The 22,127-nt window shown below is 36.8% G+C and overlaps 1 protein-coding gene across 5 annotated transcripts in view; it reads left to right on the top strand.

The window, feature by feature from the left end:
- Positions 1–22,127, top strand: part of LOC149228306 (tRNA nucleotidyltransferase cca2-like) — a 315,926-nt gene that overhangs the window by 289,905 nt on the left and 3,894 nt on the right. The gene's annotated exons all lie outside the window — the stretch shown is intronic.

Here is a 22,127-nt window from a genome sequence, read left to right as displayed (position 1 = left end):
TTGTTGGCAATAGGGTCTACTACATTTCTATGGAATGGCCAAACCCTCAAACAGAGCATACAATGCCACGCTAAGTAGGAAGGTTGCGCGTGACTAGACTAGTGGATCAACAGCTGATTAAGGTAGCGCGTAAAGCTTGACCGAACTAAGAAGAAGGGCTATTATGGATGTCTAGGCCATCAGGACTGGAACTCTGACAACTTGAACGTATGCAAGGGCTGTGAATTGAGGAGCGTGAAGGCATGGGCCCTCATGAGATTAAAATTTGAGTTGATAACCCAAAAGTTATCTCTTCTAGTGTGGTATTGTAGCAAGCGATCATTGGTTTGAGTTGTTGACTCCTTGATGACAAAGCCGACACAGATAATCTGAACGATGATTTTGCTATAGGTAAATTCGATGCGAAGCCTCAACAAGCGAGATGGCTAGCCTGGTTATGATTTCGATTCGCCAAAAAAGGCCCCAACATTGGTGTATAGAGTGTCTCTGCCAGCGTGGTATTGTAGCAAGCAGTCATTGGTTTGAGCTGTCGACTCCTCAATGACAAAGCTGACCTAGATAATTCGTCGATTTTTTGTAGGTAAATTTGTTTGTGAAACCCAACACGCAAGATGGCCAACCCGGTTACAATCTTGATTAGCCAAAAAAAGCCCCAACTTTGGTGTGTGGAGTGCGTCTCTGCCAGCGTGGAAGATGGGTGGGATAATGTGCCTATTAATTTTTCAATTACAATGCCATACAAACAAGTGCTTGAAAAGATCTCATTGTTAGCATCAAAATAATTGGCATGGGAATTTGTATGTGAAGTTGGTGATCTTTACATGGATGGTTGGATTGGGTTGTAAGGAAGTTTTGGCTGTGGGAAGATGGTGATTATGACAATTCGACTACATATGTGAGACAAATATGGGAGGGACATTGCACTGGCGAGCAATTGTTACCTACAAGAATTGAGTTTATCATTCCTTGTAATTCCTGAATTTAGTCAAGTGGGAGTTCTTGGATTCTCTTGTATATCAAGCATTCTTTTAGTTTTATATTATTTGTGCATATGTTGAGTAGAGTCTACCAAAAATCACGGTTTGCAACACCTGCTTAAAATGATGCTTCCAAGATCCTTGAGTTAGGGATCAGAATTTACTAGTGATGTAAATAAGGTTTAGTATGTTAGATCTTCAAGGAATTACAATCCTCATGTTTATGTTCAACATATTTGACAAAATACTCACGAATTAAGTGTTCGTGGAAATGGATTTAGAAGAATTGTTGGTGTAGTAGTAAAGGATCTCAATCTCAATGGATTGTTGGCCACTTTTGGGGAAGATGGAGTTTTTGCAACAACTTTTTAGAGCAGGAGATAACTTGGACAGTTATTTTTGAAGAATGTTACTAGTGTCGGTCTTCATAATTGTATTTGAATCATGATGTAATGTATTTATCAAAGGAAAGAAAAAATATTTTATTATAAAAGAAATTGATTTTTTAAAGCATGGGTTTCATGCTTGGGTCAATGTTTTTAGGTCAAAGCCTCCATTGTAAGCTTCTAGAGTTTGTGTCAAGAGTCCTTGTCCTTGTCATTATGTAAAGACCTTTCTTGGGCATTATCAGTCAAGAAAAAAATTTATTTTAATGTAAATTAGGTCTTTTAGGTCTCCTCCACCAAGTCGGCCTAACCTATACAAGTCGACCTTATTAAGAGGCAAAATCCATATATGAAGGCAACAACTCGACCTCATTGGAGCACATCTCAAGCAAGTTTGATCTGCAGTTGTTGGAGAAGGAAAATGGAATGAAATTCAAGGAAGAAAGAGGAAATACCCTAGCAAAGAAGTTTGAAGACCAATTTGTCTCTCTTGTGATCCACACGTGCGAAATTCTGGAGCTACTGGAGGGATGAAGTTGTAGTAGAGCCGAAATTTTGAAGTAGATGGGCCGAAAATTCCAGTGTTCCACGGGGACGCGTCCCCTAGGGTCATGTGCACGCACCCCATCCCACGCACCTGGGACAGCGCGACGTCTAGGGGTGTATTTCCCCACACACCTCTTTTGGGGAGCCTTGGGGAGACGCAGGGGGGTGTGTTTCCCCAGTGTGGGGGATGCTACTCCCCAAGAGGGGTGCTTTTGGGTGTCCCCTTTCGAGGGGTGCTTTTGGTCTAAGGTCTTGGTCTGAGGTCATCAATATCTAGTGTCAGACAAAGTTAAAACTGAAGAGTCTTTTGGTCTAAGGTCTTGGTCTATCTCAATTTGATTTGTTAGTGGAAGAGTTTGACTAGGTTTTCCCCTATAGAGGGGTTTTATCCCTTGCTAAGTGCGTACATCTAGTGTCGTTGATCTTCATGTTTTGATTTGATGATTACTTGATGAAAAGAACATAAAAGAAGAACATACAGAAAGTTAATAAGACTTCAAGAATATCACAAGTAATTATCAACATAAAAAAATCTTTTTGCCCTTTTGGTTTTCTAACATGGTATCAGAGCTAAGGTGAAAAAGGAAGGAAAGGCAACTTGAAGATCTACTGAAACGATCAAACGATAAGGATCATATAAGAAGAGGAAGGTCTACTAGCTATATCAATAAAAGAAGACCTAACAATGAAGTCTGAAAATACGCTAGAAGGAGCCACCAACTACAGGGCATGGAAGACAAGAATGGATCTTATTCTTGCTAAGCACAAGGTTTTGGATCTTGCTCAAGGAAAAGTTAAGAAACCTGTTGATGATGCAAGAAAGGAAAAGTATAGGGAAACTGCCATATTGGCCATGAATCTAATAGTAGATGGAGTGAAGGACAATCTAATCCCATACATATCCAATATAGACTTTGCACAAGAAATGTATGAAGCCCTCTCCAAGTTGTTTACCATCAAGAACATTGGTCAGATAGCTAGTCTCAAGAATGAACTAAGAACAATAAAGATGACAAAAGATGATATGGTGTCATCATATTTTGTAAGGATCTCTAGAATAAGAGATGAACTCCTAGCTATTGATAAAGTAGTACCAGAGAAAGAACTCGTGATCGCTGCACTACTAGGTCTACCAAAATCTAGGAGCTCTTTTGCATTAGGAATTAGCGGTTGGAAGGATACACCAACCTTTGAACCAATGTGGAATGCATGCAGTCAAGAAGAAGCCCTCATCTCATTAGTAAGTAACAAGGAGAATGAAGAAGACACCACTTCAAATGCCTACTCTACTCATCACAAGAAAAAGGGAGCATACAAGAAATTCAAAGGTCCAAAGAAGAAGGTTGATCTATCAAAGATTGAATGCTACAAGTGTCATATGATGGGACACTACAAAAGTCAATGCCCTAAAAATCCAAAGAATAAGAAGAGAGAAAGAGAACATGCAAATGTTGCCAATGAAGCTCCACCTAAGAAGAGCAAGACTAAAGAATCCGAAGTCAAAGACTTATACTATTAAATCTTCTCTTACATATCCTTCTAAGTCTACTATTCTAAGTTTTGTAATGTTTTATTTTTTGATTTCTAGAGCTTATAGATCTATTATGTCTTCTTAGGAATTCTTGGATTGTTTTGATAAGTTGTAGGTATCCCTTAAGAGAGATTAGATTAAGAGGGAGCCTTCACCATTTTCCGAAGTGTAAGTATATTGTTCTTTGTTTCATCTTTTGTGTTTGGGTTCCTCCAATGTTTTAAAAACTAGAACCAGTGACCGGACCAGTCCACCTAATGAACCGGGTTTCGAACCAAGACTGGTGAGGTCTAAACGAATTGGTTTTTTTAAAATACATTAGATAATTAATTTTTAATGAAAAAAACTATTTTTAAGATTTAAAACCATGATTCCAAGCCAATAGAAACAAAATATGCAAGGTTTTCTCATCTATATACCATGTAAAGGTGAATATATCAAAATGGCATCGAGTGCAATACATATCCGCAACAAAATACATAATCAATGAGGCTCTAAATGGCCTCTAGAGTCCGAAAACAATGCTCTAAGCTATGGGGTCATTGACCTACTACAAGTCTACATATCAGTGATCAACAACATGATCACTCTTCATCATGATCAAACTCATCACCACTACTAGACAAGAGATCATCAACATGAGCTACATAAATAATATGGCTCAGAGTTTGAGGAGTCCTAAAACTCCTCTACAAATTTAGTAGTAGTATTAAAAATAGACATCAAAACTACAAATCACTGATTAACATGGTCACTCATGAAACTCATCATTGATTCAACGCTTCTTGAAATACATAAACATCATCAACAAGAGATACATAAACATCATCTAGCTCAAAGTCCTTAGACTTGGATTGCTCTTCCTTATAACATGATAGAAATTGAAAAGGTTTAACATGCCTAACCAATAATTTTGGTTTGAGTGAAGGGTTCATCTCCTCAACCTTATAATGTGGTAGAAAAAGATTAGCATGCCTAACCAGTTGTTTTCCTTTGAGTGAAGAGTGAATTCTTGTTAAGGACATGGTAGAGGAGTTCAACAATCAATACCACCAACATCAACAAAGTTCAACAATCAATGCCACCAACATCAAGGTTCTTAAAGGGCTTCATGCTCTTGATCAAATGCCAATCTCATACCCTCACGCATGATAGAATCAAATGGAAACATTGCAAACCCCCAAACTATGAAATCCTGAAAACCATTAAGTCTACTGAATTTTGAGTGAAATCTAAAATTCTAGTTTCTCCATATGAAATCCAATGAGGTCGAAACCACTCTCAAACATCCTGAGTCATTTCATGGTAATGTTAAAAATTTAAGTAAAAGGATGAAAATGATCATTTTCATCCTTTTACTTTAAGAATTTAACATTACCATTAGTTGCCAACACTGCTAGGGTTGAGATGTGTCAAGAAAATGAGAGGGTAGGCATGTCTTTCTTGGAGGGACTATATTTGGAGGAAAACAACCCCAAATTTCCCTCAAAACAACTTCAAAACTCAAAAAATGCATTATGTGGGGTTTGTGGTTGTCCTGGCAATAAACCAACTGGTTTATGATGGAACTGGCCGGTTTGACAATAAACTGGCCGGTTAGGACCGATTTTTCTAAGTTTTTGGTGAAGGGAGGGGTCAAACTAGGTTTTGTGCCGGTTTGACCCGGTGGGCTAGTGAACCGGATGGTTTGACCGGTTATCGGTTCAAACCGACCAATTTTTAAAACACTGGTTTCCTCCTTACATTGAGATTTGTTTGTATTGCATACTCAATCTTCTCTTTATATTTTCCTTGATAGGAGAGTTGTAGAATACACAAAAGGTTATGGAGGAAACTTCAAAGGATAGACTTGAGTCATGAAAGGAGTTCGGTTGCAAAGAGGGGCCTTCAAGAATTAATGTCCTACAAGGTTTGTTAAAGAATTGAAGGTATGTCATAGATTTCAAGATTTGATGTAAAGGCTTTCTTCATACAAAAAGTATGATCATTATTCTTTTGAAATTTGTTTAACATTACTAACATATTTATGTCTAAGGTTTTGAATCATAAAGTTTCTGGTTAGGGTGATTAATCATTAGATTGAATCTACCCTTGTTATACTATCTCTTGTCATTTGATCATTCTACCCCAACCTTTTGGTTTCACTATAGAACCTTAGCCTCTTAATGCTAAGGTATGTCAATGTTGATTATGAAACCCTAGTCTTCTTAGGGTTTGTTGATAAAATCTAGTAGATATGATGAAATCCCATTCTTTTGAAGTTTAGGGTTTCGGTAATGTTGTGGTAAAAACCTTTCCCTTTAGGGTTTGTCTAAATTATATAATGAAACCCTAGATTTTTAGGGTTTGGTGAATTAGGGTTTATGAACAAAACCCTTGTAATAACTAAAGATCGATCCTAGGAATGAAAGCCTAGGTGTATATTCATTCGTATGATCGAATCCCTAGCCTACACAAAATTGTTGTATATCTAACTTCGATGTATTGATGTTTGTATCTTAGGTTTACCTAGTAGAGATTGATATTCTAGGGCATGATAATAAATCCCTAGAAGTATATTGTTTTCGATTATTGATATGATTTAGTCTAGGGTTTGCGAAAAACCCTAGTAAAGGTTGACATGTAATTCTAAAGGCATATTGTTGAAACCCTAGATGTTAAAGTACTATGGTTGGATTGATATCTTGATTAAGTTGCTAATATTTATGTCTCAAAGATGGAGTCTAGGGTTCATGACAAAACCCTAGCAAGATATTGAAATCTAGTATATAAAAGGATGTAACCCTTGTTGATTGTGAACCTAACTAAGTTTAGGTATTTGATGTCTAAATCTTGAATGTTTTGATACTTCCATTGTAATGACATGATTTTGATATAGTTGACTTCATGCTTCTATATATTTGTATTTGGCTGTACTTGCTATTAAAGTTTTGCAGTTACATAATCTTTAATATGTTGAAGATATTCAAGCATGATGAAGGAAGCTATGAGAATGATGATGATTAAGATGACATTGATGCCATGAGAAAGAAATAAAGCCTTAAAAGGTTGAAGTCTTAGACCAAGACCTTAGACCAAAAGACTCTTCAGTTTTAACTTTGTCTGACACTAGATATTGATGACCTCAGACCAATTATTATGTTGATCACGCAGGGGGGTGTGTTTCCCCAGTGTGGGGGATGCTACTCCCCAAGAGGGGTGCTTTTGGGTGTCCCCTTTCGAGGGGTGCTTTTGGTCTAAGGTCTTGGTCTATCTCAATTTGATTTGTTAGTGGAAGAGTTTGACTAGGTTTTCCCCTATAGAGGGGTTTTATCCCTTGCTAAGTGCGTACATCTAGTGTCGTTGATCTTCATGTTTTGATTTGATGATTACTTGATGAAAAGAACATAAAAGAAGAACATACAGAAAGTTAATAAGACTTCAAGAATATCACAAGTAATTATCAACATAAAAAAATCTTTTTGCCCTTTTGGTTTTCTAACATGGTATCAGAGCTAAGGTGAAAAAGGAAGGAAAGGCAACTTGAAGATCTACTGAAACGATCAAACGATAAGGATCATATAAGAAGAGGAAGGTCTACTAGCTATATCAATAAAAGAAGACCTAACAATGAAGTCTGAAAATACGCTAGAAGGAGCCACCAACTACAGGGCATGGAAGACAAGAATGGATCTTATTCTTGCTAAGCACAAGGTTTTGGATTTTGCTCAAGGAAAAGTTAAGAAACCTATAGATGATGCAAGAAAGGAAAAGTATAGGGAAACTGACATCTTGGCCATGAATCTAATAGTAGATGGAGTGAAGGACAATCTAATCCCATACATATCCAATATAGACTTTGCACAAGAAATGTATGAAGCCCTCTCCAAGTTGTTTACCATCAAGAACATTGGTCAGATAGCTAGTCTCAAGAATGAACTAAGAACAATAAAGATGACAAAAGATGATATTGTGTCATCATATTTTGTAAGGATCTCTAGAATAAGAGATGAACTCCAAGCTATTGATGAAGTTGTACCAGAGAAAGAACTCGTGATTGCTGCACTACTAGGTCTACCAAAATCTTGGAGCTCTTTTGCATTAGGAATTAGCAGTTGGAAGGATACACCAACCTTTGAACAAATGTGGAATGCATGCAGTCAAGAAGAAGCCCGCATCTCATTAGTAAGTAACAAGGAGGATGAAGAAGACAACACTTCAAATGCCTACTCTACTCATCACAAGAAAAAGGGAGCATACAAGAAATTCAAAGGTCCAAAGAAGAAGGTTGATCTATCAAAGATTGAATGCTACAATTGTCATAAGATGGGACACTACAAAAGTCAATGTCCTAAAAATCCAAGGAATAAGAAGAGAGAAAGAGAACATGCAAATGTTGCCAATGAAGCTCCACCTAAGAAGAACAAGACTGAAGAATCCGAAGTCAAAGACTTATACTATTAAGTCTTCTCTTACATATCCTTCTAAGTCTACTATTCTAAGTTTTGTAATGTTTTATTTTTTGATTTCTAGAGCTTATAGATCTATTATGTCTTCTTAGGAATTCTTGGATTGTTTTGATAAGTTGTAGGTATCCCCTAAGAGAGATTAGATTAAGAGGGAGCCTTCACCATTTTCCGAAGTGTAAGTATATTGTTCTTTGTTTCATCTTTTGTGTTTGGGTTCCTCCAATGTTTTAAAAACCAGAACCAGTGACCGGACCAGTCCACCTAATGAACCGGGTTTCGAACCAAGACTGGTCAGGTCTAAACGAATTGGTTTTTTAAAAATACATTAAATAATTAATTTTTAATGAAAAAACTATTTTTAAGATTTAAAACCATGATTCCAAGCCAATAGAAACAAAATATGCAAGGTTTTCTCATCTATATACCATGTAAAGGTGAATATATCAAAATGGCATCGAGTGCAATACATATCCGCAACAAAATACATAATCAATGAGGCTCTAAATGGCCTCTAGAGTCCGAAAACAATGCTCTAAGCTATGGGGTCATTGACCTACTACAAGTCTACATATCAGTGATCAACAACATGATCACTCCTCATCATGATCAAACTCATCACCACTACTAGACAAGAGATCATCAACATGAGCTACATAAATAATATGGCTCAGAGTTTGAGGAGTCCTAAAACTCCTCTACAAATTTAGTAGTAGTATTAAAAATAGACATCAAAACTACAAATCACTGATTAACATGGTCACTCATGAAACTCATCATTGATTCAACGCTTCTTGAAATACATAAACATCATCAACAAGAGATACATAAACATCATCTAGCTCAAAGTCCTTAGACTTGGATTGCTCTTCCTTATAACATGATAGAAATTGAAAAGGTTTAACATGCCTAACCAATAATTTTGGTTTGAGTGAAGGGTTCATCTCCTCAACCTTATAATGTGGTAGAAAAAGATTAGCATGCCTAACCAGTTGTTTTCCTTTGAGTGAAGAGTGAATTCTTGTTAAGGACATGGTAGAGGAGTTCAACAATCAATACCACCAACATCAACAAAATTCAACAATCAATGCCACCAACATCAAGGTTCTTAAAGGGCTTCATGCTCTTGATCAAATGCCAATCTCATACCCTCACGCATGATAGAATCAAATGGAAACATTGCAAACCCCCAAACTATGAAATCCTGAAAACCATTAAGTCTACTGAATTTTGAGTGAAATCTAAAATTCTAGTTTCTCCATATGAAATCCAATGAGGTCGAAACCACTCTCAAACATCCTGAGTCATTTCATGGTAATGTTAAAAATTTAAGTAAAAGGATGAAAATGATCATTTTCATCCTTTTACTTTAAGAATTTAACATTACCATTAGTTGCCAACACTGCTAGGGTTGAGATGTGTCAAGAAAATGAGAGGGTAGGCATGTCTTTCTTGGAGGGACTATATTTGGAGGAAAACAACCCCAAATTTCCCTCAAAACAACTTCAAAACTCAAAAAATGCATTATGTGGGGTTTGTGGTTGTCCTGGCAATAAACCAACTGGTTTATGATGGAACTGGCCGGTTTGACAATAAACTGGCCGGTTAGGACCGATTTTTCTAAGTTTTTGGTGAAGGGAGGGGTCAAACTAGGTTTTGTGCCGGTTTGACCCGGTGGGCTAGTGAACCGGATGGTTTGACCGTTTATCGGTTCAAACCGACCAATTTTTAAAACACTGGTTTCCTCCTTACATTGAGATTTGTTTGTATTGCATACTCAATCTTCTCTTTATATTTTCCTTGATAGGAGAGTTGTAGAATACACAAAAGGTTATGGAGGAAACTTCAAAGGATAGACTTGAGTCATGAAAGGAGTTCGGTTGCAAAGAGGGGCCTTCAAGAATTAATGTCCTACAAGGTTTGTTAAAGAATTGAAGGTATGTCATAGATTTCAAGATTTGATGTAAAGGCTTTCTTCATACAAAAAGTATGATCATTATTCTTTTGAAATTTGTTTAACATTACTAACATATTTATGTCTAAGGTTTTGAATCATAAAGTTTCTGGTTAGGGTGATTAATCATTAGATTGAATCTACCCTTGTTATACTATCTCTTGTCATTTGATCATTCTACCCCAACCTTTTGGTTTCACTATAGAACCTTAGCCTCTTAATGCTAAGGTATGTCAATGTTGATTATGAAACCCTAGTCTTCTTAGGGTTTGTTGATAAAATCTAGTAGATATGATGAAATCCCATTCTTTTGAAGTTTAGGGTTTCGGTAATGTTGTGGTAAAAACCTTTCCCTTTAGGGTTTGTCTAAATTATATAATGAAACCCTAGATTTTTAGGGTTTGGTGAATTAGGGTTTATGAACAAAACCCTTGTAATAACTAAAGATCGATCCTAGGAATGAAAGCCTAGGTGTATATTCATTCGTATGATCGAATCCCTAGCCTACACAAAATTGTTGTATATCTAACTTCGATGTATTGATGTTTGTATCTTAGGTTTACCTAGTAGAGATTGATATTCTAGGGCATGATAATAAATCCCTAGAAGTATATTGTTTTCGATTATTGATATGATTTAGTCTAGGGTTTGCGAAAAACCCTAGTAAAGGTTGACATGTAATTCTAAAGGCATATTGTTGAAACCCTAGATGTTAAAGTACTATGGTTGGATTGATATCTTGATTAAGTTGCTAATATTTATGTCTCAAAGATGGAGTCTAGGGTTCATGACAAAACCCTAGCAAGATATTGAAATCTAGTATATAAAAGGATGTAACCCTTGTTGATTGTGAACCTAACTAAGTTTAGGTATTTGATGTCTAAATCTTGAATGTTTTGATACTTCCATTGTAATGACATGATTTTGATATAGTTGACTTCATGCTTCTATATATTTGTATTTGGCTGTACTTGCTATTAAAGTTTTGCAGTTACATAATCTTTAATATGTTGAAGATATTCAAGCATGATGAAGGAAGCTATGAGAATGATGATGATTAAGATGACATTGATGCCATGAGAAAGAAATAAAGCCTTAAAAGGTTGAAGTCTTAGACCAAGACCTTAGACCAAAAGACTCTTCAGTTTTAACTTTGTCTGACACTAGATATTGATGACCTCAGACCAATTATTATGTTGATCACGCAGGGGGGTGTGTTTCCCCAGTGTGGGGGATGCTACTCCCCAAGAGGGGTGCTTTTGGGTGTCCCCTTTCGAGGGGTGCTTTTGGTCTAAGGTCTTGGTCTATCTCAATTTGATTTGTTAGTGGAAGAGTTTGACTAGGTTTTCCCCTATAGAGGGGTTTTATCCCTTGCTAAGTGCGTACATCTAGTGTCGTTGATCTTCATGTTTTGATTTGATGATTACTTGATGAAAAGAACATAAAAGAAGAACATACAGAAAGTTAATAAGACTTCAAGAATATCACAAGTAATTATCAACATAAAAAAATCTTTTTGCCCTTTTGGTTTTCTAACATGGTATCAGAGCTAAGGTGAAAAAGGAAGGAAAGGCAACTTGAAGATCTACTGAAACGATCAAACGATAAGGATCATATAAGAAGAGGAAGGTCTACTAGCTATATCAATAAAAGAAGACCTAACAATGAAGTCTGAAAATACGCTAGAAGGAGCCACCAACTACAGGGCATGGAAGACAAGAATGGATCTTATTCTTGCTAAGCACAAGGTTTTGGATCTTGCTCAAGGAAAAGTTAAGAAACCTGTTGATGATGCAAGAAAGGAAAAGTATAGGGAAACTGCCATATTGGCCATGAATCTAATAGTAGATAGAGTGAAGGACAATCTAATCCCATACATATCCAATATAGACTTTGCACAAGAAATGTATGAAGCCCTCTCCAAGTTGTTTACCATCAAGAACATTGGTCAGATAGCTAGTCTCAAGAATGAACTAAGAACAATAAAGATGACAAAAGATGATATTGTGTCATCATATTTTGTAAGGATCTCTAGAATAAGAGATGAACTCCAAGCTATTGATGAAGTTGTACCAGAGAAAGAACTCGTGATTGCTGCACTACTAGGTCTACCAAAATCTTGGAGCTCTTTTGCATTAGGAATTAGCAGTTGGAAGGATACACCAACCTTTGAACAAATGTGGAATGCATGCAGTCAAGAAGAAGCCCACATCTCATTAGTAAGTAACAAGGAGGATGAAGAAGACAACACTTCAAATGCCTACTCTACTCATCACAAGAAAAAGGGAGCATACAAGAAATTCAAAGGTCCAAAGAAGAAGGTTGATCTATCAAAGATTGAATGCTACAATTGTCATAAGATGGGACACTACAAAAGTCAATGTCCTAAAAATCCAAGGAATAAGAAGAGAGAAAGAGAACATGCAAATGTTGCCAATGAAGCTCCACCTAAGAAGAACAAGACTAAAGAATCCGAAGTCAAAGACTTATACTATTAAGTCTTCTCTTACATATCCTTCTAAGTCTACTATTCTAAGTTTTGTAATGTTTTATTTTTTGATTTCTAGAGCTTATAGATCTATTATGTCTTCTTAGGAATTCTTGGATTGTTTTGATAAGTTGTAGGTATCCCCTAAGAGAGATTAGATTAAGAGGGAGCCTTCACCATTTTCCGAAGTGTAAGTATATTGTTCTTTGTTTCATCTTTTGTGTTTGGGTTCCTCCAATGTTTTAAAAACTAGAACCAGTGACCGGACCAGTCCACCTAATGAACCGGGTTTCGAACCAAGACTGGTGAGGTCTAAACGAATTGGTTTTTTTAAAATACATTAGATAATTAATTTTTAATGAAAAAAACTATTTTTAAGATTTAAAACCATGATTCCAAGCCAATAGAAACAAAATATGCAAGGTTTTCTCATCTATATACCATGTAAAGGTGAATATATCAAAATGGCATCGAGTGCAATACATATCCGCAACAAAATACATAATCAATGAGGCTCTAAATGGCCTCTAGAGTCCGAAAACAATGCTCTAAGCTATGGGGTCATTGACCTACTACAAGTCTACATATCAGTGATCAACAACATGATCACTCTTCATCATGATCAAACTCATCACCACTACTAGACAAGAGATCATCAACATGAGCTACATAAATAATATGGCTCAGAGTTTGAGGAGTCCTAAAACTCCTCTACAAATTTAGTAGTAGTATTAAAAATAGACATCAAAACTACAAATCACTGATTAACATGGTCACTCATGAAACTCATCATTGATTCAACGCTTCTTGAAATACATAAACATCATCAACAAGAGATACATAAACATCATCTAGCTCAAAGTCCTTAGACTTGGATTGCTCTTCCTTATAACATGATAGAAATTGAAAAGGTTTAACATGCCTAACCAATAATTTTGGTTTGAGTGAAGGGTTCATCTCCTCAACCTTATAATGTGGTAGAAAAAGATTAGCATGCCTAACCAGTTGTTTTCCTTTGAGTGAAGAGTGAATTCTTGTTAAGGACATGGTAGAGGAGTTCAACAATCAATACCACCAACATCAACAAAATTCAACAATCAATGCCACCAACATCAAGGTTCTTAAAGGGCTTCATGCTCTTGATCAAATGCCAATCTCATACCCTCACGCATGATAGAATCAAATGGAAACATTGCAAACCCCCAAACTATCGAATCCTGAAAACCATTAAGTCTACTGAATTTTGAGTGAAATCTAAAATTCTAGATTCTCCATATGAAATCCAATGAGGTCGAAACCACTCTCAAACATCCTGAGTCATTTCATGGTAATGTTAAAAATTTAAGTAAAAGGATGAAAATGATCATTTTCATCCTTTTACTTTAAGAATTTAACATTACCATTAGTTGCCAACACTGCTAGGGTTGAGATGTGTCAAGAAAATGAGAGGGTAGGCATGTCTTTCTTGGAGGGACTATATTTGGAGGAAAACAACCCCAAATTTCCCTCAAAACAACTTCAAAACTCAAAAAATGCATTATGTGGGGTTTGTGGTTGTCCTGGCAATAAACCAACTGGTTTATGATGGAACTGGCCGGTTTGACAATAAACTGGCCGGTTAGGACCGATTTTTCTAAGTTTTTGGTGAAGGGAGGGGTCAAACTAGGTTTTGTGCCGGTTTGACCCGGTGGGCTAGTGAACCGGATGGTTTGACCGGTTATCGGTTCAAACCGACCAATTTTTAAAACACTGGTTTCCTCCTTACATTGAGATTTGTTTGTATTGCATACTCAATCTTCTCTTTATATTTTCCTTGATAGGAGAGTTGTAGAATACACAAAAGGTTATGGAGGAAACTTCAAAGGATAGACTTGAGTCATGAAAGGAGTTCGGTTGCAAAGAGGGGCCTTCAAGAATTAATGTCCTACAAGGTTTGTTAAAGAATTGAAGGTATGTCATAGATTTCAAGATTTGATGTAAAGGCTTTCTTCATACAAAAAGTATGATCATTATTCTTTTGAAATTTGTTTAACATTACTAACATATTTATGTCTAAGGTTTTGAATCATAAAGTTTCTGGTTAGGGTGATTAATCATTAGATTGAATCTACCCTTGTTATACTATCTCTTGTCATTTGATCATTCTACCCCAACCTTTTGGTTTCACTATAGAACCTTAGCCTCTTAATGCTAAGGTATGTCAATGTTGATTATGAAACCCTAGTCTTCTTAGGGTTTGTTGATAAAATCTAGTAGATATGATGAAATCCCATTCTTTTGAAGTTTAGGGTTTCGGTAATGTTGTGGTAAAAACCTTTCCCTTTAGGGTTTGTCTAAATTATATAATGAAACCCTAGATTTTTAGGGTTTGGTGAATTAGGGTTTATGAACAAAACCCTTGTAATAACTAAAGATCGATCCTAGGAATGAAAGCCTAGGTGTATATTCATTCGTATGATCGAATCCCTAGCCTACACAAAATTGTTGTATATCTAACTTCGATGTATTGATGTTTGTATCTTAGGTTTACCTAGTAGAGATTGATATTCTAGGGCATGATAATAAAACCCTAGAAGTATATTGTTTTCGATTATTGATATGATTTAGTCTAGGGTTTGCGATAAACCCTAGTAAAGGTTGACATGTAATTCTAAAGGCATATTGTTGAAACCCTAGATGTTAAAGTACTATGGTTGGATTGATATCTTGATTAAGTTGCTAATATTTATGTCTCAAAGATGGAGTCTAGGGTTTATGACAAAACCCTAGCAAGATGTTGAAGTCTAGTATATAAAAGGATGTAACCCTTGTTGATTATGAACCTAACTAGGTTTAGGTATTTGATGTCTAAATCTTGAATGTTTTGATGCTTCCATTGTAATGACATGATTTTGATATAGTTGACTTCATGCTTCTATATATTTGTATTTGGTTGTACTTGCTATTAAAGTTTTGCAGGTACATAATCTTCAAGATGTTGAAGATATTCAAGCATGATGAAGGAAGCTATAAGAATGATGATGATCAAGATGACCTTGATGCCATGAGAAAGAAATAAAGCCTTGAAAGGTTGAAGTCTCTCCAATGTTATAAAAGAAGGAAGTTGTTGAGTTGAGAGGGAGCTTGGATAGAAGAAAAGGTATATCTCCCCAATTGAGAGGGAGGGCATTTTCTAATAGTCATAGTAAATACCTTGAAGAAAGAATGAAACTGAAGAATGAATGAAAGTGCTACAAATAGTTTTGAAAACAAAAGACTTGAGAAGTACTAAGGTTGTATTTGGTGCTACTGAAGAAGTGAGAGAAGAAAGCTTCCAACAAGTTGTATTTGGATAACTTGATGTTAATCTGAGTAGCATCAGAATGATCAAGGACCCCGAAGGTTTGTGTTTAGTTGTAAATAATTTTGAAGAGTTCATTACTGATTCGGGTTGTGATTATGCAGAATCTCTTCGTAAAAAGGTTGAACGTTTGAAGCATGCTTGGATTGGTGGATATATATCTAATTAAGAGAAATAAAGCATCTTGTGGCAACAAGATGCTTGGCAGGACTTCTAGTCGGCCTAATGTGTTCATGTCTAGATCTTGAAGTAGGGAGGATGGTGTTGGTCATGGAGCCCTGACCTTGGATAGACACATAGATCCCTGGGCTGGTGTTGAGCTTAAAAGCCTGATGTTACCTAGAGTGGCTAAAACTTGAGTACACCTTAGTCCCACCTGATTAGAGTACCCTGGTCAGGTATCTAATCTGTAGCACACTGTGTGTTGTGACTCTTCATAGAGCATATCATTTGAGATCTTCCATGTACTTCTGTATATATGTAATTATGAATACCTCCCTAGTTAAGAGGGAGTGTTGAAGAATGTAACTAGTGTTGGTCTTCATAATTGTATTTGAGTCATGATGTAATGTATTTATCAAAAGAAAGAAAAAGGAATTTTATTATAAAAGAAATTGACTTATTAAAGCATGGGTTTCATGCTTGGGTTAATGTTTTTAGGTCAAAGCCTCCATTGTAGGCTTCTAGGGTTTGTGTCAAGAGTCTTTGTTCTTGTCATTATGTAAAAGACCCTTCTTGGGCTTTATTAGCCAAGAAAGAAATTTATTTTAATGTAAATTTGGTGTTTTAGGTCTTCTCCACCAAGTTGGCCTCAACCTAGACAAGTCGGCCTAATTAAGAGGTAGAATCCACTATATAAAGGAAACAACTCAACCTCATTTGGAGCACATCTCAAGAAAGTTTGATCTACAGTTGTTAGAGAAGGAAAAAGGAGCGAAATTCAAGGAAGAAAGAATAAATACCCTAAAGAAGAAATTTGAAGACCAATCTCTCTCTTGTGATCCACGCGTGCGAAATTCTGGAGCTGCAAAAGGGTCAAAGTTGCAGGTTGCAGTAGGGCCGAAATTTTGAAGTAGCTGGGCCAAAAATTCTGGAGTAGTTGGGCTGAAATTCTCAGTGTTCCACGGGGACGCGTCCTCCAGGGTTGGGTGCACGCACCCCTTGCACCCGGGACTGGGAGTATCTTGGGGGTGCGTTTCCCCACGCACCCTTTTTGGGGAGTCTCAGGAAGACGCAAGGGGTGCGTTTCCCCAGTGTGGGAGTCTAGACTCCCCAAAAAGGGTGTGTCTGGGCGTCCCCCTTCAAAAAGGGTGCTTCTGGGCGTCCCCCTTTAAATTTGTCTAATAAGACCCAAATTAAAAATTAAAAAATCAAAAATCAAAAATCAAAACAATTAAAAAAATTTAAAATTAAAACTAAATAGAACAAAAAAATATTAAATAACTAAAAGTCTAAAACCTAGGTTCAAACTTTGAGTTATATAAATTTAGTGTTCAAACTTTGAAATATACTAGTATGTTTTGCTTTCAATTTAGATTTTAGAATGATGAATTTAATTTTTAAATCAATGTAGATTGTAGAATGATGAATCATTGAATGATGAATGATATGGATCAATGTATTTGAATATTTCATTATTGATTTTTATTTTTTTTTATCGAATCTCATGGTATGTATGAATAATTCAATAATGAGACTTGAGTATGTCATATGAATGATGTATGTATCAAAATGAATGATGAGGATGGATCAATGATTCAATTGTCTATTTAATATTTTTATGCTTTCATTATTGAACAGTGAACAATGAATATGAACTTGAATTATATATATATATATATATATATATATATATATATACCTCGACGTCTCCCCGCACCCCGAAATTTCCCTAAAATTTGAGGGTACTCCCACATGACCCCCCTGTGCATCTCCCCGAACCGGAGTCTTGGTGGAACATTGGAAATTCTGGATTTGGTGCAGTGTTGTTGCAGTTGATCTTTGAAGTCTGGAAGGACAGTTTGAGTGCTGACTTGGTGGAGTGAGAAGAGTCTAAGGTCTTGGTCTATCTCAATTTGATTTACTAGTTGAAGAGTTTGACTGGGTTTTCCCCTATAGAGGGGTTTTAGCCCTGATCGAGTGCCTACATCTGGTGTCGTTGATCTTCATGTTTTGATTTGATGATTGCTTGATGAAAAAAAGGTTAAAGAAGAACATAAAGAAAGTTAATAAGACTACAAGAATATCACAAGTAATTATCAACATAAGATAATCTTTTTTCCTTTTTGGTTTTCTAACAGTTGTCTCTATCCAAGCTTCTTGGAGGAGGTGACAAGGCATTTACAAATGGTGGGACAACCACCTTCTCAGTTTACTCTAGTAGCTATGGTTCCAACAATGACTAACTTGGGTGTGTACATGCTATTGAGGCATAAAGATGGAGAGGTAAGGCTTGCTGTTGCACATTTTCTGAGTGAAGTTTTAAGGATTACAACTCATGAAATCCCTTATAAGGGGAATATAATGTGGGAAATATTTCAGCTGATTGTGGGAAGCTTCTAGAGGCGATTAAATGGACAGTCCATCTATTGGCAAGAGGGCCAAGATTTTAAAATTAATGGCAAAGGTAGTGTCATTTGTTATTATGCTTGATTGTGGTTGCAATGATCTTGTTTTACATCCATTTCATTATTTCCTTGATGCTATCAATAAAGACCATGGCAAATCCATTCATGAGTACATGAGAATCATCATCGATAATGAAAGCAATGTTATTTTTCAATCCATCATATCTTTATTATTGGTTGTCTGGAAACAAAAACATGTCACTTATACAACTGCTTATAACTCAGTACAGGATGTTGTCAAACAATGTGAAGGGGAGCTAAACCCTTGCTTGATGAGGAGTTGGTAGGTTCAAACAAGAGGAGATGGATGGGCCTTGTGTGGAAAATCAATCTTATATGGCAGCCACAACCGGTGAGGAGGACAATTGTATCACTTCACTGATCCCTTCTACGGGACTTTCCAATGACATTCACTAGGAACATACTCAAGAAGAGATTAAACATCTTAAATAAGGCCTTCTAGAAATGGAGAGAACCAAGATGCTCAAGGACATATTAAGTAGGACAATGAGCTTAAGTTCCTTGTAGTTAGGTGTGCTAGGTCAACTGCAAATCTTACCCGTGTTGGGAAACAATTAGAGTTTCTAATGAGGCAGCAAAAGAAACCTACTCTGGAGTTTTGGAGCAACCATCTTGAGGAATACATGGATAAGGCTTGCAGTACCATGAATCCACATTTGAATAGTGGAGAGGTAAGTTAGTATAAGGAAGAAGGAGCCAACTCTTTTTGATTTCTTTTACTGGTTGACTAGGATCATGAGCATTCTAGTTGAAACCAGAGTGACGCAACATCAACATGGTGGGGATATTCCTTGTGTTGGCATTTATACATGAGGTCTTTTTCAAGGTTGTTGATAACTAAAGATGATGGAAGAAACATTCTGTGGGAGGTTATGGACTCTAAAAATAATATCATTTTTGTTGATATTTCCTATATTAGCAGTCCATTTCAGTTGGAATGGAGAGAGATTATGAGTTGGTATCCCACCGAGTTAGTGATGCTTGGAAGGATACTTCTAGCTAGAGGTATAGTGCAGCGAGAGCCCTCAGATATTTGGGATGATAGAATCCCAAATGGGCAATGGGATCGAAGTGGATAACGTCATCATGTGGTAGAGTTTGATGGGGTGTCCAAGATTCATTTGATGTAGCAACGATTTCTCATATTCAATCAAGGTGAGATATCATGGGTAGCAAGATCAGATAGATATTTTGTCAAAGTGGTGGGGCGCACTATCGAATTTATGGAGAGTGTGGATGACATTGGTACAAGTATTTTATCTAGGAGACCAACAAGGTGTAGAGATTGGGTATTTCACTTGGGGATGGAGCATTCAGAGAACAATTTTTCCTATGATTTGAGGGTTGGACACCTACAGGATGACAAGTATACAGTAGAGGACGACATCATCTACCATTAGGGAAATTTTGAGGTCTAAAATGGGCATCCTATGAAAAATGTACAACTCCAAATAAACTTTATAAGAACCAATAGGATTCAAGATGATGATGTCAACCATGGGGGATGATTTGTCTTTTTGGTGTAAAAAAGTAAAAAGATTAAAAAATAATAAAATAATAAAACTACTTTTTCAACTCGTATTTTCAACTTCTCTCCCTAAGGTTTTACTCAAATTTCGAGTGGGAGTACTCGTTGGATGCAAAATTTGATTCCTCATCCAAGGAGTACCCATGTTGCATACTTTCGATGGACCCTGCTATACGAAAAATGAGAAATACATGAAAACTGTATTTCTCATTTTTCATGTAGCAGGGTCCATCGAAAGTATGCAACATGGGTACTCATTGGATGAGGAATCAAATTTTGCATCCAACGAGTGTTGCCACTCAAAATTTGAGTAAAACCATAGGGAAATAAGTTGAAAATTCAAAATACGAGTTGATTTTTTTTTCTTTTTTCCCTCTAAAATTTGATGATGTAATCTAATCTTATTTTATTATTTCCACTATTATTTTATAATTTCCTTAGGAGACCCATTTTAGACCTCAAAATCCCCTAATGTTAGTCCTTGAGTCCACACTCAAGGACAAGACTGTGAGATTGGTCCACGCTTAACTGTTGGCAGTGCATCTTGAGGATTGCCACATTCACAGTCAAGTCAGAGAGAGGTTCTATAGGGAGGGCCTCAAGGGTGTTATGTTTGGTGATGAGATGGAGTGTATGACTTGTCAAGCTTATTGCAGGACTTGCCTACTCTACATCCGAAATTGGAGAGTGTATCTGTGGACTTTATAATAGGCCTACCAGGGGTGCAGGGTTGTGATTACATTGATAGAGTATTTGACTAGGTGATTGAGTTCGCACGTCCTTTCATGATTCCATCAGAGTACAGGTTAGCCTAGAGGGATGGATTGTTTGGCAAGGAATTGTGCAAGCTCCATGGGATGTCTAGGTATACTCTTAGTGACCAGGATATCAGGATCTCTAGTGTGCATTGCTAGGATCCTTTCAGGGGGGATGGCATTGATATGACACAGTGTTGGGTAGGGTATGCTGAGGATGCTCTCCATTTGGTGGATTGGGCTGTAGGGGCGCAGATGATTAACACAACAGTGACACCCCCGCTGGCACATGAGGAGATATGCCCTTCAGATTTACCAGGGATGAGTCACACTATAGTGGATCCACTTGTGGCCTGATGATACATTGGTATATTTGGGACCCAAGTATGAGGGATTTATTGATGTTTGGATAGTACTGTGGTATGGAGTGACATAGTGGTACATTTGGGACCTAGGTATTGATATGCAAGTTATGGCATTGCTTGAGGACGAACATTCTCGATGAGGGAGGACTGTCATGCCCATTTTCTGAGTGACACACAACAGTGACACCCCCGCTGGCACATGAGGAGATATGCCCTTCAGATTTACCAGGGATGAGTCACACTATAGTGGATCCACTTGTGGCCTGATGATACATTGGTATATTTGGGACCCAAGTATGAGGGATTTATTGATGTTTGGATAGTACTGTGGTATGGAGTGACATAGTGGTACATTTGGGACCTAGGTATTGATATGCAAGTTATGGCATTGCTTGAGGACGAACATTCTCGATGAGGGAGGACTGTCATGCCCATTTTCTGAGTGACCACTACAAGGGAATGATTGATTTAATTAGATTAAAATGTGGTAAGGGGAACATGGGGAAACTTTATAAAGTCACATAATTATATATTTAATTGCCCATGGTATTGGTGCCTAGGGATTACTTTCCCATGGCATTGGTATCCATGGTATTGGTATCCATGGAATACTTACACATGGTATTGGGATGGCCAAAGATTATAAAAGGGAGCTCAAGATCATTCTTTGAACAAGTCTGGATATCTGATGGATTGTTTACCTTGGCTCTTGGAGTGTGTTTAAGGGTTTATAACTTTATATCCCCGAGAATGATCTTCTTCGATGGAGAAATTACCCACCCTAGTTGATTAAAGTAACTAGTCTTTGGTGGTGAAAGACTCCACCCTAGCTAGTCTTGAAGGAGGATCCATCCAGGTTTCTCCTTGGGCATCAATGAATTCATTGGAGATGTCATTGTCAGCCATTTATATCTTCAGCCATTTTTATTGTCTTGCTGGTGTCTTAACAGGTTCTCATGTATATTCAAATTCACATTTAATATAATAAGGCTGAGTTTGTTGCTTGTCCTTACTGTTGAACGAGGGTTTCATGTTAAATTGTATGTGATATATTTGACGAAATCTCCTTACATTAATAATTAGCAGAAAATTATTGGCAATGTCATTTTTGCAAAATGCATCAATGGTAATTGTGACGATTATTGCCAAATCTAGTTTGGGACA

The sequence above is a fragment of the Pinus tabuliformis genome, chromosome J (assembly GCF_031772625.1).
Source record: "Pinus tabuliformis cultivar Carrire ecotype Pingquan chromosome J, CPIR1, whole genome shotgun sequence".
NCBI classification, from domain to species: Eukaryota; Viridiplantae; Streptophyta; class Pinopsida; order Pinales; family Pinaceae; genus Pinus; species Pinus tabuliformis.
The sequence above is the reverse complement of the archived record's forward strand: the minus strand, read 5'-3'. Positions and strand labels throughout refer to the sequence as shown.